Genomic DNA, 12,783 nt, shown 5'->3' with positions numbered 1-12,783 from the left:
AGGATAGGTGGTTCTATGCACCACGTGGGTCTCGATCAATCGAATTCTTCTTCAGATTGGAGACCCCTCCTTTCACTCCTCCCCCCCCGACACATAAAATCCACCTGTCCTTCGCAGAGCTGAGACCTATATATCACGTCACTGTGTAGAAAGGGTGGAAATAAGAAAAGAGAGGAAGGAAAGAAGGAAGTGGAAGGAGGAGGAGAAAGAGAAGAAGGGAGGGAGGGAGGGAGGAGGAGGAGGAGGAGGAAGAGAAGAAGGAGGAAGGAGGAAGAGGAGGGAGGAGGGGAGGAGGAGGGAAGGAAGAGGGGTAGGGAGGAGGGTGAGAAGGAAGAAGATGAGTAGGAGGGGTGAAAAGGAAGGAGGAGGGAAAAGGAAGGAGGAGGGAGAAGGAGGGAGAAGGAGGAGGAGGGAGAAGGAGGAGGAGGGGGAAGGAGGAGGAGGGGGAAAGAGGAGGAAGGAGGAGAAGGGAGCATGAGGGAGATGTGTAGCAGGAAGGATGAAAATGAGGAAGGAGGAGGAGGAGGAGAGGAAGGAGAGCGAGGAGGAAGATGAGAAGAAAAAAGATAGGTACAAGGAAGGAGGAGGAAGAGGAGGAGGAGGAAGAGGAGGAAAAGGAGGAAGAGAGGCTGCAGACGAAAAAGACAGGAAATCGGATGAACGCACAAGAGACGAAGTGGATTGGAGGGGAAGAAGAGAGAGCAAAAGAGAAAAAAAGAGAAAGAGGAAGAAGAAAGAGGAAGAAGAAAGACGAAGAAGAAGAAGAGAAGCGAGATGGAGAAAGGAGAGAGACAAAGAATAAAGGATGGCTGGGAGGGAGAGGAGGAGTTGGGAGAGGAAGGGAGGGTCGAGAGAGTAAAGGGAGGGAGGACTGATGAAAGGGTAAAAGGCGTGTTGGGAGAAAAGGGGGAGGAGGAAGAGGAGGAGGGATGGGGTAAGGGGAGGAAGAGGAGGAGGGGAAGAGGAGATGAGGAGGAGGGGAGGTGGTGGAGGGAAGAAAGGGAAGAGGGGAGGAGGAGGAGGGGAGGAGGGGAGGAGGAGGAGGGGATAAGTAGGGAAGTAGGAGGGAGAGGAAAGAACGAGTAGGAGGAGGAAGTGGAGAAGAGGGAGGAGGGAGAGGAGGAAGAGGGGGATGGAGGGGAGGAGGAGGAGGGGGATGGGGGAGGAGGAGGGGGATGGGGGAGGAGTAGGGGGATGGGGAGGAAGAGGGGGAGGGGATGGGAAGGAGGAGGAAGAGGAGTAGGTGGGGGATGGGGAGGAAGAGGAGGAGGAGGGGAAGGAGGAAGAGGGGGGAGGGGGTTAAAGGGACCAAATGAGAATAGAATTTTATTCGGATATCTAAAATCTGAAGCTGAAATGAATGTAGGAAGAGAATATACGGGTGGAGGTGGGGGGTGGATTATGGGGGGGGGCGGGAACGAAGATCGATTATGCAGTACACTAGTAAACGTGGGGAAAAAGGCAACGGTAAAAAAAAAGAAAAAAAAAAAAAAAGAAAAAAAAAATCGAACGAGACAATAGAGAGCGAATGAATGGACCAAAAGAAAGCGGAGAGACTGGTCGATAGAGGAGAAGTTGTGTGATACATGGTAGAGTAAGTGAACAAGGGAGAAAGAATTAAGTTTCGAATGTCATAAATACACCCGGGATCGGATTGCTAAACCACGGCAAACGCTATTGCCAACAAGACTGATCGGACAAAAAAGAAAAAAAGAAAGAAAGAAAGAAAGAAAAAAATAATAATAATAATAATAAATAAATAAATAAATAAAATTAATAAATAAATAAAATAAAAATAAACATAAATGAATAAAATGAAAATAAATATATAAATTAATTAATTAGATAAAAAAGAAGAAAAAAAAAATCTCACTCCCCCCACCCCATTCGCCTTCTTTTTTATCTCATCCTCCCCCATTCCCACCCTGTTTATCACCCCTCACCCTCTTCCGTACTGAAATCCTTCCTCTCCATGCACTCCTCAACGCTCCATTTCCCTCTGGGTCCTTCCTTGCCCTCCTCTCCTTCTACCTTTGCTTCGCCCGCACTTTTTTTTTGCCAGCCTGCCCTGCCCTCCTCCATTCTTTTCACGTGTCCAAACCATCTCGGTGATGTTCTGCTCATCTCGCTTCCAGTCAACCTAGACGTCCCCCCCCCTGCCTTCGTCCTCCCAACACCACCTCCTGGACTTCTTAAAAAAAAAAAAAAAAAAAAAAAAAAAAAAAAAAAAAATCCAGCCATTAGTCTGTGTGTTCCCCTCCTTTCCGCCTTGTCCCTTTCCAAAGGGGAGGCGAGGTACCTTTTATCTTATCCACTCTTCTTTCCTTCGTCTCTCTTTCTCGTCTCTTTTTCTCTTCCTTCCTTCCTCCTCCTTCATCCTAATTTGCGTCTCCTCCACTTTTTTTCCACAACATCTCCTCCATCCTCTCTCTCTCTCGTTTCTTTTTCTCTTCCTTCCTCCTCCATCCTAATTTGCGTCTCCTCCACTTTTTTTCCACAACATCTCCTCCATCCTCTCTCTCTCTCGTCTCTTTTTCTCTTCCTTCTTTCCTCCTCCATCCTAATTTGCGTCTCCTCCACTTTTTTCTCACATCTCCTCTTCTCTTTTTCTCTTCCTTCTTTCCTCCTCCATCCTAATTTGCGTCTCCTCCACTTTTTTCTCACATCTCCTCCATCCCCCCCTCTCTCTCTCTTTCTCTCGTATCTTTTTCTCTTCCTTCTTTCCTCCTCTATCCTAATTTGCGTCTCTTCCACTTTTTTCTCACATCTCCTCCATCTCTTCTCTCTCTCTCTCGTCTCTTTTTTTTCTCTTCCTTCCTCCTCCTCCATCCTAATTTGCGTCTCCTCCATTTTTTTTCTCACAACATCTCCTCCATCCCCCCTCTCTCTCTCTCTTATCTTTCTCTCTTCCTTCTTTCCTCCTCCTCCATCCTAATTTGCGTCTCTTCCACTTTTTTCTCACATCTCCTCCATCCCCTCTCTTTCTCTCTCATCTCTCTTTCTCTTCCTTCCTCCCTCCTCCTCCATCCTAATTTGCGTCTCCTCCACTTTTTTCTCTCACAACATCTCCTCCATCCCCTCTCTCTCTCTCTCTCTCTTTCTCTCGTATCTTTTTCTCTTCCTTCTTTCCTCCTCCTCTATTCTAATTTGCGTCTCTTCCACTTTTTTCTCACATCTCCTCCATTCCCCTCTCTTTCTATCTCGTCTCTTCTTCTCTTCCTTCCTCCCTCCTCCTCCATCCTAATTTGCGTCTCCTCCACTTTTTTCTCTCTCGCAGCATCTCCTCCATCCCAGGATTCGAAACGATCCTTCAATGTCAAAACCAGCCCCTGTATCACCTTCCCCATTTCTTACTTCCTTCTCCATCTTCTTCCCCGTCCGGTTTTACGGAGAACTAAAACATTTCCCCTAAAAGACGTTGGATGTATATTTTTTTCTTTCCTGTCAATCCTCGCGTTCTTGGATCTCTGTTCTTGCCATCATCCTCTTCAATCCTTTCCTTTTTCCGTTTCAGTGTTCCTCCTCTTCATATGTTACGTCTTATATCTAAGCCTTTTCTTCCTCAACCAGTTCCCTTACTTGTATGTAAATTTCAAGAGAGGCAAAAGGCTAAAAAAAAAAGAAAAAAAGAACAAAAAACAAACAGCACGCAAATTACCCCTCCAGAGATGAAGAAAAAAAATGTAAGAAAAAACCCAAGCACAGGGAGATGGACTCTTCACATACAAACACTGGACGGCAATATCTTGTGCAGAAATGTGTATGCACCTACTCCTGACCAAGATAAGAAGACGACGAAGGAAAGAAAAATAAAACAAAAAACGAAATTAAGATAAAAATAAAATAAAATAAAAAAACGAAATGAAAATAAAGTGGGCAGACACGCTAATAAACATGGGAACCGAAAGCTGCGAGGGACATTGGGGCGAAGCCAACAGAATGGAATAAAAACGAACAAGAAATAAGAAAATAAATAGAAAAATAAATAAACAAACAAAAATCGCCGACACCGAAAGGGACCGAAATAGTGTCGCTTGATCAAGAAGGGGGGAGGGGGGAGGGGGAGGGAAGGGGGAGGGGGAGGGGGAGGAGGAGGGGATGGGAGGGGAGGAAAGAAGGAAGGAAGCAGAAAATTGATGCGACAGAACACATGAAGGAGATCCGGGCGCAAAGAGAAATTAAAACTAGAAGACTCATGAGGAGGAAGAAGATGAGAGAAGAGGAGGAGGAGGAGGAAGAGGGGAGAAAGAAGAGAAGGAAAAAGGAAGAAAAGATGATGAGGAAGAGGAGAAAAGAGGAAGAGGGAAGAGGAAGAGGAGAAGAAGAGAAGGGGAGAAAAATGAGGAAGAGGAGAGAGGAGGAAGAAGAAGGGAGGAGAAAGGAGGAAAAGGAAGAGGAGGAAGGGAGGAGAGAAGAGGAAAAGGAAAAGGAGGAGGAAGAAGAAGGGAGGAGAAAGGAGGAGAGAAGAGGAGTAAGAGGAGATCAGAACCTCGAGACAGAGAGCAGGAAATGAAAGAAGACATCAAACTAAAGAGAGGACATCAGAAGAGAGCAGCAAACGACAAGACGAAGTAAAGATTTAATCGTAGCGATCAAAGAAAAAAAAAATGGAGATAAGAAAAAAGACGTGCAAGAGAAATAACTGGAGAAACAATAAAAAAAAAATGAAAATTTTATAGGAAAACAATAAGAGGAACAATTACTGATAGATTAGATTTTCCTTAGGACAAAATGGTATAACAGACATCAATTGAGTTTACCTGAAGAAAGTTTAGTCAGTTATGGGAAACCGGAAACACGTTAGAAAGGGAAATAAAGAAGGAAAAAGAAGAGAAAGAGAAAAATAAACAAGATAGGAAAAAGTAAAAAGAAGAAAAAATGAAACAAGAAAGGAAAAAGGAAAGAAAGAAAAAGAGAAAGAAAAAATGAAACAAGAAAAAGAAGAGAAAAATGAAACAAGAAAAATGAAAGAAAAAGAAAAATGAAACAAGAAAGAAAAAAGGAAAGAAAAAGAGAAAGAAAAAATGAAACAAAAAAGAAAAGAGGAAAGAAAGTAAAAAGAAAGAAGAAGAAAAAAGATAGTCGTAGGCCGATGATAGGAGATCAAGCGAGAGATATACCTTGAGGAGATCCAGCGAAGGAGACCAAGAGAAAAGTAGCAGCATCAGACAAAGGGACAGGAGACCTATCTCCGCAAAACGGGCGGAGATCAAAGGTGTTGACGATGGGAGGCCGGCCCGGAGACAGGTGGAGCGACAAAGGGGTCTCCGGAGAGGAGACACGAGAGAAAAGAAAGAAACAAGTCAGAGAGGAGATAAGGTGGTGATGGGAATGGAGACCAATCGAGACGGACAAAAGGAGGACACGAAGTGGAGATATCAAAAGAGACCTTGGAGATCTGGAAGGACGCGGTGGAAGGAGATCCAAATGCAATTTGTATGAAGCCGCTCTCCATTCTATCGTCATGGGAAGAAAAAAGGGCCCCCAAGGAATCGTGAGCAGTTCGCTGGGAGACCGTGAGGGAGGGAGGGAGGGAGGAGACCGTGAATGGGGAGACAGTGTGGGGGGGGGGGGGGAAAGACCGTGAGGAGGAGACCGGGGAGAACATCGTGGGGGGTGAGAGACCAGGGGTAACATCAAGGGAGACAATGACGAGACAAGTTGGAGATGGGGAGACAGGGATACACACACACACACACACACACACACACATCCAAAATACTTACACAAACTTCAAGACTGAAAAACGAGACAGGAGACCACTATGTGACCGTGAAGACGAAAAAGAAAGTTTCAATCCAAATGTTACATATGAAAAAAGGGTGGGGGAGAATCCAGCAGAGGAGACATCGGAGATGGTAAGCTCGATCGGCAGGAGACCCGAGCGAGGAGACCCGAGCGGCGGCGGCGGGAGACCGAAGACGCCAACTTGGGAGACCTCGCGGGGAAGAAGGGCTTCCAGCGAGGAGGAGACATGAGCAAGAGGCCGCCTGGAGGAGAAAATACGGCCATTGAGGGAGAAGGAGAGATAGAAGGGAAGGAGGGAGGGAGGGAGGGAGAGAGAGAGGGGGGGAAGGGAGAGATAAGGGAAGGAGAGGGAGAAAGATGGAGGGAGGGAGAGAAGGGAAAGAGAGAGAAGGGAGAGAGAGAGAGAGAGAGAGAGAGAGAGAGAGAGAGAGAGAGAGAGAGAGAGGGGGGGGGGAAAGGGGGAGGGAGGAGGGAGGAGAGAGATGGAGGAGGCGAGGAAGAAAAGGGGCTGTGTTCATGATATTAAAAGAGGTCAGCGGGTGAGGCGGAACGAGACGGGTTACGTGGCCAAGCCGAGGAAGAGGAGGAGGAGAGGGAGGAGAAGAGGGAGGTGAGGACAGAGTGTGGTGGGAGGTGGAGTTAGAGATGGAAAAGGGGGAGATGCTCTTCTGTGCCACCGAAAAGGTACCACAAAGGTGAATGATATAGCCTGGCGGACGACGGAACGGTACAAAAGAGGCACCACAGTCTGGAGAGAGAGAGAGATTGAGAGACAGCGAGACCGAGAAATTGAGATAGAGAGAGAGAGAGAGAGAGAGAGAGAGAGAGAGAGAGAGAGAGAGTCGGCACGTCTAAACACATTCACGTTAGGAATCGCCCTGACGCGATACATGAAGGAAGGTCACGGTCGCGGAAGGAGGAGGAGGAGGAAGCGGCGGCAACTCAATAGGCATCCGAAAGAGAGAGAGAGAGAGAGAGAGAGAGAGAGAGAGAGAGAGAGAGAGAGAAAATGAAAACGGGGGGAGGGAGGGGGAACGAGAGCAAAGACAGGAACGAGAAAAGGTAGGAGACCAGAGAGGCTGAAAATCTTTGGAAGGAAAAATGTGGAGGCCGCCCGACGGAGCCCTGACAATGAAAGCGGAAAACCCGAAGGAGAGGAGGCAGAGAGGAAGGGAAAAGGAAGGAACGAAGGAAAGAATAGAGGAGGGATGGGAGAGAGGAGGTGAGGAAGGGAGGGAGGAGGTGATGGAGGTATGGGAGGTAGTCAAGGACGAAAGAAAAGAATAGAGAGAGGGAGTAAAAAGGGGTAAGAAATGAGGGTGATGATGCAAAGAAGAGGAAGGAGAGAAAGGAAAGGAGAAAGAAGGGGGAGAAACTAATGGGGAAAGGCGGGAGAAAAGAAGGGGAAAGGAGGGAGAAAGGAAGGGGAAAGGAGGGAGAAAGGAAGGGGAAAGGAGGGAGAAAGGAGGGAGAAAGGAAGGGGAAAGGAGGGAGAAAGGAAGGGGGAAAGGAGGGAGAGAGGAGGGGGAAAGGAGGGAGAAAGGAAGGGGAAAGGAGGGAGAAAGGAAGGGGGAAAGGAGGGAGAAAGGAAGGAGGAAAGGAGGGAGAAGGGATGGGGAAAAAGGAGGGAGAAAAGAGAAAGAAAGGGAGAAAGGAAGGAGGGAGTAGAGAAATAAGAGGTAGGAAGTCGGGATCTGAGGAGGAAAGGATGGAGGAAAGGGGGAAGGATGGACAAATGGATGAAAAAAAAGGAGAAAGGAAGGAAGGAAGGGGGGAAGAAGGTGTGAGAAAAACGGGAGTGAGGAAGTAAGGAATTGAGGAAGAAAGGATGGATGAGAGGATGGAAGGAAGAGGCAAGTACGAATGGTGAATGAAAAAAGAGGGGGGAAGGGACCTATAAAGAATGATTTGCCCTTCGAGATTGGCTGCCTGGTTGGCTGGTTGGCTGGCAGCTATTTGGAGGAGGAGAGATACGACTAAAGAAGAGGAATGGAGGTGAAGAGGGGATGAAAGATGGAGAGGAGAAGGAAGAAAGGGAAGAGGAGAGAGAGACGACGAAGAGGAAGAGGAAGGAGATGAGAACAGGGAGAAGAGTTGGAGAAGGAGGAGGAGGAGGAGGAGGAGGAAAAAGAAGGGGAAGAGGATGAGAATGAAGATGAGAAACAGGGAGAAAAGTTGGAGAAAGAGGGGGAGGAGGAGGAGGAGGAAGTAAAAGAACCCAGTGACAAAAAAAGTGAGCGACAGGAAAAGAAGCAGAGAGAAAGAGGAAATGAAGAATGCGAGGAAGAGAGGAGAGAGAGGAGAGGAGAGAGAGAGAGAGGAGAAAGAGAAAGAGAAAGAGAAGAGAGGAGAGATAGAGAGGAGAGATAGAGAGAAGAGGGAGAGAGAGAGAGAGAGAGAGAGAGAGAGAGAGAGAGAGAGAGAGAGAGAGAGAGAGAGAGGGAAAGAGAGAGGTGGGGAGACTCAAAATTAAGGAAGTAGAGTAGGACAAAATGGGGAGCGAAGAAAACGAAAAGGCAAAACAAAAGAGAGAAACGTTAGAGTCGCGACTGACGAGAGGCGACCGAAAAAGAGGAGGAAGAGGCGAAGAAAAGATAACGGAGGGGAGACGAAATAGGCAAAAAGTGAGAGTGACTCAAAGAGAGAGAGAGAGAGAGAGAGAGAGAGAGAGAGAGAGAGAGAGAGAGAGGGGGGGGAGAGAGGGGAGAGAAGGGAGAGAGGGAGACGGGGAGAGACTTAGGGAGAAAGAGAAAGAGAGCGGGGAGAGGGGGATAGGGAGAAAGAGGGGAGAGTGAGGAAGAAAGAGGGAGGGAGGGAGGGAAAGGGAAAATGGGAGAGAGAGAGGGAGATGGGAAAATAATGAGGGAGAGATAATAAGGTAGAGATAGGAAGAGAGGGAGGGAGGGAGACGGGGGAGATAATGGGGAGAGAAAGAAAGAGGAGAGAGAAGGGTGTAGAAAGGGGAGGAAAAGAGAGGGGATATGGGGGAATGAGAATGAGGGAGAAAGAAAGGAAAAGGAAGAAAGAGAGGAAAAGGGAGAAAGAGAGGAAATGGGAGAAAGAGGAAAAGGGAGAAATAGGAAGATAGGTAGGGAGGGAGAGAGGGAGACAGAGAAGAGAGAAAGAAAAGGGGGAGAGAGGGAGGAGAGAAAGAAAAGTGAGACAGAGGGAGAGACAGAGAGAAAAAATACGGAGCGAGGGAGAGAGGGGTGAGAAAGAGAAGGGAGAGGGAGAGATAGAGAGAGAGAGAAGGGGAAAGGGAGAGTGAAAGAGGGAGAGAGGATGAGGTGGAGAAAGGGAGGAAGATAGAAGGGGGAAAGAGTGAGGGGGAAGAGTAAGTGGGAAGGATGGGAGAGAAGAGAGGGAAGGAGGATGAGAGAGAAGGGGGAGAGCGAGAAGAGGGGAGAGCGAGAAGGGGGAGAGCGAGAAGGGGAAAGATAGGGAAGGAGAAGAGAGTGAAGGGAAAGAGGGAGGGAGGGAGGGGTAGGAGAGATGGAGGGAGAGGTAGGATAGGGAGCAGGGAGAGGGGGGAGGGATAGTGGGGGAGAAAGGGAAAGCGAGACAGGAATGGTGAGGGAGATGGAGTGAGGGAGAAGAGAAACAGGAGTAGGGAGCAGTAGGGAGAGAGGGAAATAGTGAGACATGAAGAAAGAGAAAATCAAAGGGGGAGACAGAGGGCGAGAGAAGAGAGAGAAGACAGGATGAGAGAAACGGGGAAAAAGAAAATAGACAGGTGAGGCAAGGAGAGAAAACGAGGAGGTGAGATGAGGAGGAGGGAGAGGGAGGAGGGGAAGAAAAGTGGAAGAAAGTAAGAGAGAGGGTAGAGATGGGGGAGAGATGAGAGAAATGTGAGACAGAAAAGAGTGAGGAGAGTGGGAGAGAGACGGGGAGCGAACTGGAGAAGAGAGAAGGGAGATTGGGAGGAGAGGGGCAAAAGAGGAAGGAAAGGGGGAAAGAGGGGAAGGGAGAGAGGAAAGGAGGGAATGGAAGAGGGGGGTGGGGAACCGGGGATGGAGAGGAGAGAGTAGAGAGAGAGAGAGAGAGGGAGAGCGGGGAAGGGGGAAATGAGAAAAGAAAGGGGGAGGGGAGAGACTGGGGAGGGAGAGGAAAAGGTGGGGGAGAAGGAGATGGAGAACAATGGGGGAATAAAGGTAATAGAAGAGAGGGGAGAGGGGAAAAGGGAGAGGGGAAAAAGGAGAGGGGGAAGGGAGAGGGGAGAAGGGGAGGAGAGACGGGAGAGAAGAGAGTGGGGAGAAAAGAGATGGAGAGAAGAGAAGAAAGGTGGGAGACAGGAGAGGGGGAGAAAGGAGAGAGGGGAAGGGGGAGGGGAGAAGGGGAGGAGAGACGAAAGAGAAGAGACTGGGGAGAAAAGAGATGGAAAGAGGGGAAGACAGGTGGGAGACAGGAGAGGGGGGGAAAGGAGAGGGGAGAAGGGGGAGGAGAATAGGGAGAGAAGAGAAGGGGAGGAGAGACGGGAGAGAAGAGAGTGGGGAGAAAAGAGATGGAGAGAGGGGAAGAAAGGTGGGAGACGGGAGAGAGGTGAGAGGAAATACGGGAAAAGTGAGAGTGGGGGGAGAGATGAGAGGAATGGGGGAGAGGGAATAGAGAAGTGAGGGGAGGGGGAGAGGAGAAAAAAGGGGAGATGGGGAGAGGTAAAAGGGGTGAGAGGGGGGAGTAAGAAAGGGGATTGGGGAGAAGTGTGAAGGGGTGAGACAGGGGGAGACAAGGGGGAGACTGGGAGAAAAGGGGAGAGTGGGAAAAAGATGAGAGGGGGAGTTAAGAGAAGGGAAAGAGGGGAGAGAGAAGGCAGAGAGGAGGAGGAGGAGGAGGGGAGAGATGGGGGAGAGACGGAGTAAAAAGGGGAGAGAGATGAGAGAGAAGACAAGGGAAAAGGAGAGAGAGATTAGAGGGAGGAGGGAGGGAGGGAGAAGGAAGAGGAGGAGGAGGAGGATGGAGGGAGGAAGAGAGGGAGGGGAAGGAGAAAAAAAAACGAGATGGAAGATAATAGTGGAGAGAGTTAAGAGATGGGGTGAAGTAGCGGAAAGGAAACGAGTTCCGAGAGGGGGAAGGGAGATCATTCGCGAAGAAAAGAGAGAAAAAAAGAGAGAAAGAAGAGAAATAGTGGTAAGAAAAGGTGGAGAGGGTGAAGGAGAGAGGGAGAGGAAAGGAGGGTGGAGAGAGAGAGAAAGAGAGGGAGGGAGAGAGAGAGAAAGAGAGGGAGGGAGAGAGAGAGAAAGAGAGGGAGGGAGAGAGAGAGAAAGAGAGGGAGGGAGAGAGAGACAGAGAGAGAGAGAGAAGAGAGAAAGAGAGAGTGAGAGAAGCCGAGGGAGTGGGAGGGGGAGGGAAAGATATATATATATAGAGAGAGAGAATGAGATAAAGCCGCGGGAGGGAGGGGGAGGGAGAGGGGGAGGGAGAGAGGGAAAGAAAGTGAAAGAGAAGGGGAGAGAGTGAAAGAGAGAGGGAGGAAGAGGGAAGAGAGAGTGAGAAATAGAGAGTAGGGAGATGGGGAGAGAGGGAAGAAAGAGAGGGAGAGGGAGGGAGAGGGGAGAAGGGAGGGAGAGAGATAGAGAGAGAGAGAGGGAGAGAGAGAGAGAGAGAGAGAGAGAGGGGGGAGAGGGGGGAGATAGGGAGAGAGGGGAAGATGGGGAGAGAGGGGGAGATAAAGAGAGAGGGAAGAGAGAGAGAGAGAGAGAGAGAGAGAGAGAGAGAGAGAGAGAGAGAGAGGGAAGAGAGAGAGGGAAGAGAGAGAGGGTGGGAGGGAGAGGAAGATGGAGACAGAGGGAGAGGGAGAGAGATAGAGAGGGTGAGAGGGAGACAGAGAGGGGAGGGAAAGAAAGAGAGAGAGGGGGTGGGAAAGAGAGAAAGAGAAAGGGAGGGTGGGAGGGAGAGAGGAGACAGAGAAGGGAGAGAGATAGAGAAAGGGAGAGAGATAGAGAAAGAGAGAGAAGAGAGAGAGAAGAGGAAGAAGAGAGATAGGAAGAGAGAGAAGAGGAAGAAGAGAGGTAGGAAGAGAGAGAGGGGGGAGGGAAAGAGTTATTTAGGAAGAGAGAGAGAGAGAGAGAGAGAGAGAGAGACAGAGAGGGGGAGGGAGAGAAAAAGAAAGGGAGGGTGGGAGGGAGAGAGGGGGAAGGAGACAGAGAGGGGAGGGATGGAGAGATAGGGAGGGAGATAGAGGAAGAGAGAGAGAAGAGAGATAGGAAGAGAGAGAGAAAGAGAGAGAGAGGGGGAGGGGGAAGGGAGAGGGAGACGGGGAGATGGGGGAAGGGAGGGGGAGAGAGGAGAGAACAGAAAAGGAGGGAGGGAGGGAGGGAGAGAGAGAGGCGGGGGGGGAGATGAAAACTGAGGAAGGAAGGAAGGAAGGAGACAGGCCCTCCGAGCCCGATCGAATCCCAAGAGGGAGGAGGAAGAGGAGGAGGAGGAGGTGAAGGAGGAGGAAGAGGAGGAGAAGGAGGACGATGAGAAGGACCTGAAGGGAAGAGGGGGAGGGGGAGGGGGAGGGGGGCAGCCCGGGAGTCGAATCGGAATGCTAAGAACGAATTGAAGAAAATCAATTCGGGGGTTGTGAGGGGGGAAGTGGAAGAGAGAGGAGAGAGGAGAGAAGACAGAAGAGGAAGAGCACTTACCACTTCGTCGTCGCCTTCGTCGTCGTCGCCGTCGTCGTCACACCCTGGACGAATTAAACATCACCAACACCACCGATCCACCCTGACGCCACTACTGACACCACCGACATGCACCAATGACAACAGCTATCGAGCTGACACCACGAACTTCGAGCCGCGCACACTTCCCACCCCGTTCACGCCTGCAGATGCAACAGCTCTTGCTCCTGGCAATGTTTTCAACGTCCAAGAGATGGAAGCCGACGGGGGATACCTGCCCACCTCGCCTCTTTTGAAACAAAATTCTTCAACGACACTCTTTCGAGAAAAAAAATCACAATTTCTCCTCACTCATCTCCAGATGTATGCTCCCGGGGCTTCTGGGGGACCACGGGACTTGACCTACGAATGCTCCCTGCCAGGCAGGTGA

The 12,783-nt window shown here is 49.5% G+C and overlaps 1 protein-coding gene across 1 annotated transcript in view; it reads right to left on the bottom strand.

Annotated features, from left to right (window-relative positions):
- LOC143019655 (adenylate cyclase type 3-like) overlaps positions 1–12,523 on the bottom strand; it is a 708,772-nt gene extending 696,249 nt beyond the window's left edge. Inside the window, exon 1 of the mRNA XM_076175551.1 lies at positions 12,378–12,523. The gene's annotated coding sequence lies outside the window, so the exon portion shown is untranslated. The remainder of the gene's footprint in view (positions 1–12,377) is intronic.
- Between the last annotated feature and the right edge of the window lie 260 nt (positions 12,524–12,783).

This window comes from Oratosquilla oratoria, chromosome 37 (genome assembly GCF_046742065.1).
Source record: "Oratosquilla oratoria isolate Oo_2021 chromosome 37, ASM4674206v1, whole genome shotgun sequence".
NCBI classification, from domain to species: domain Eukaryota; kingdom Metazoa; phylum Arthropoda; class Malacostraca; order Stomatopoda; family Squillidae; genus Oratosquilla; species Oratosquilla oratoria.
This window is presented reverse-complemented; position numbering and strand designations above follow the sequence as displayed.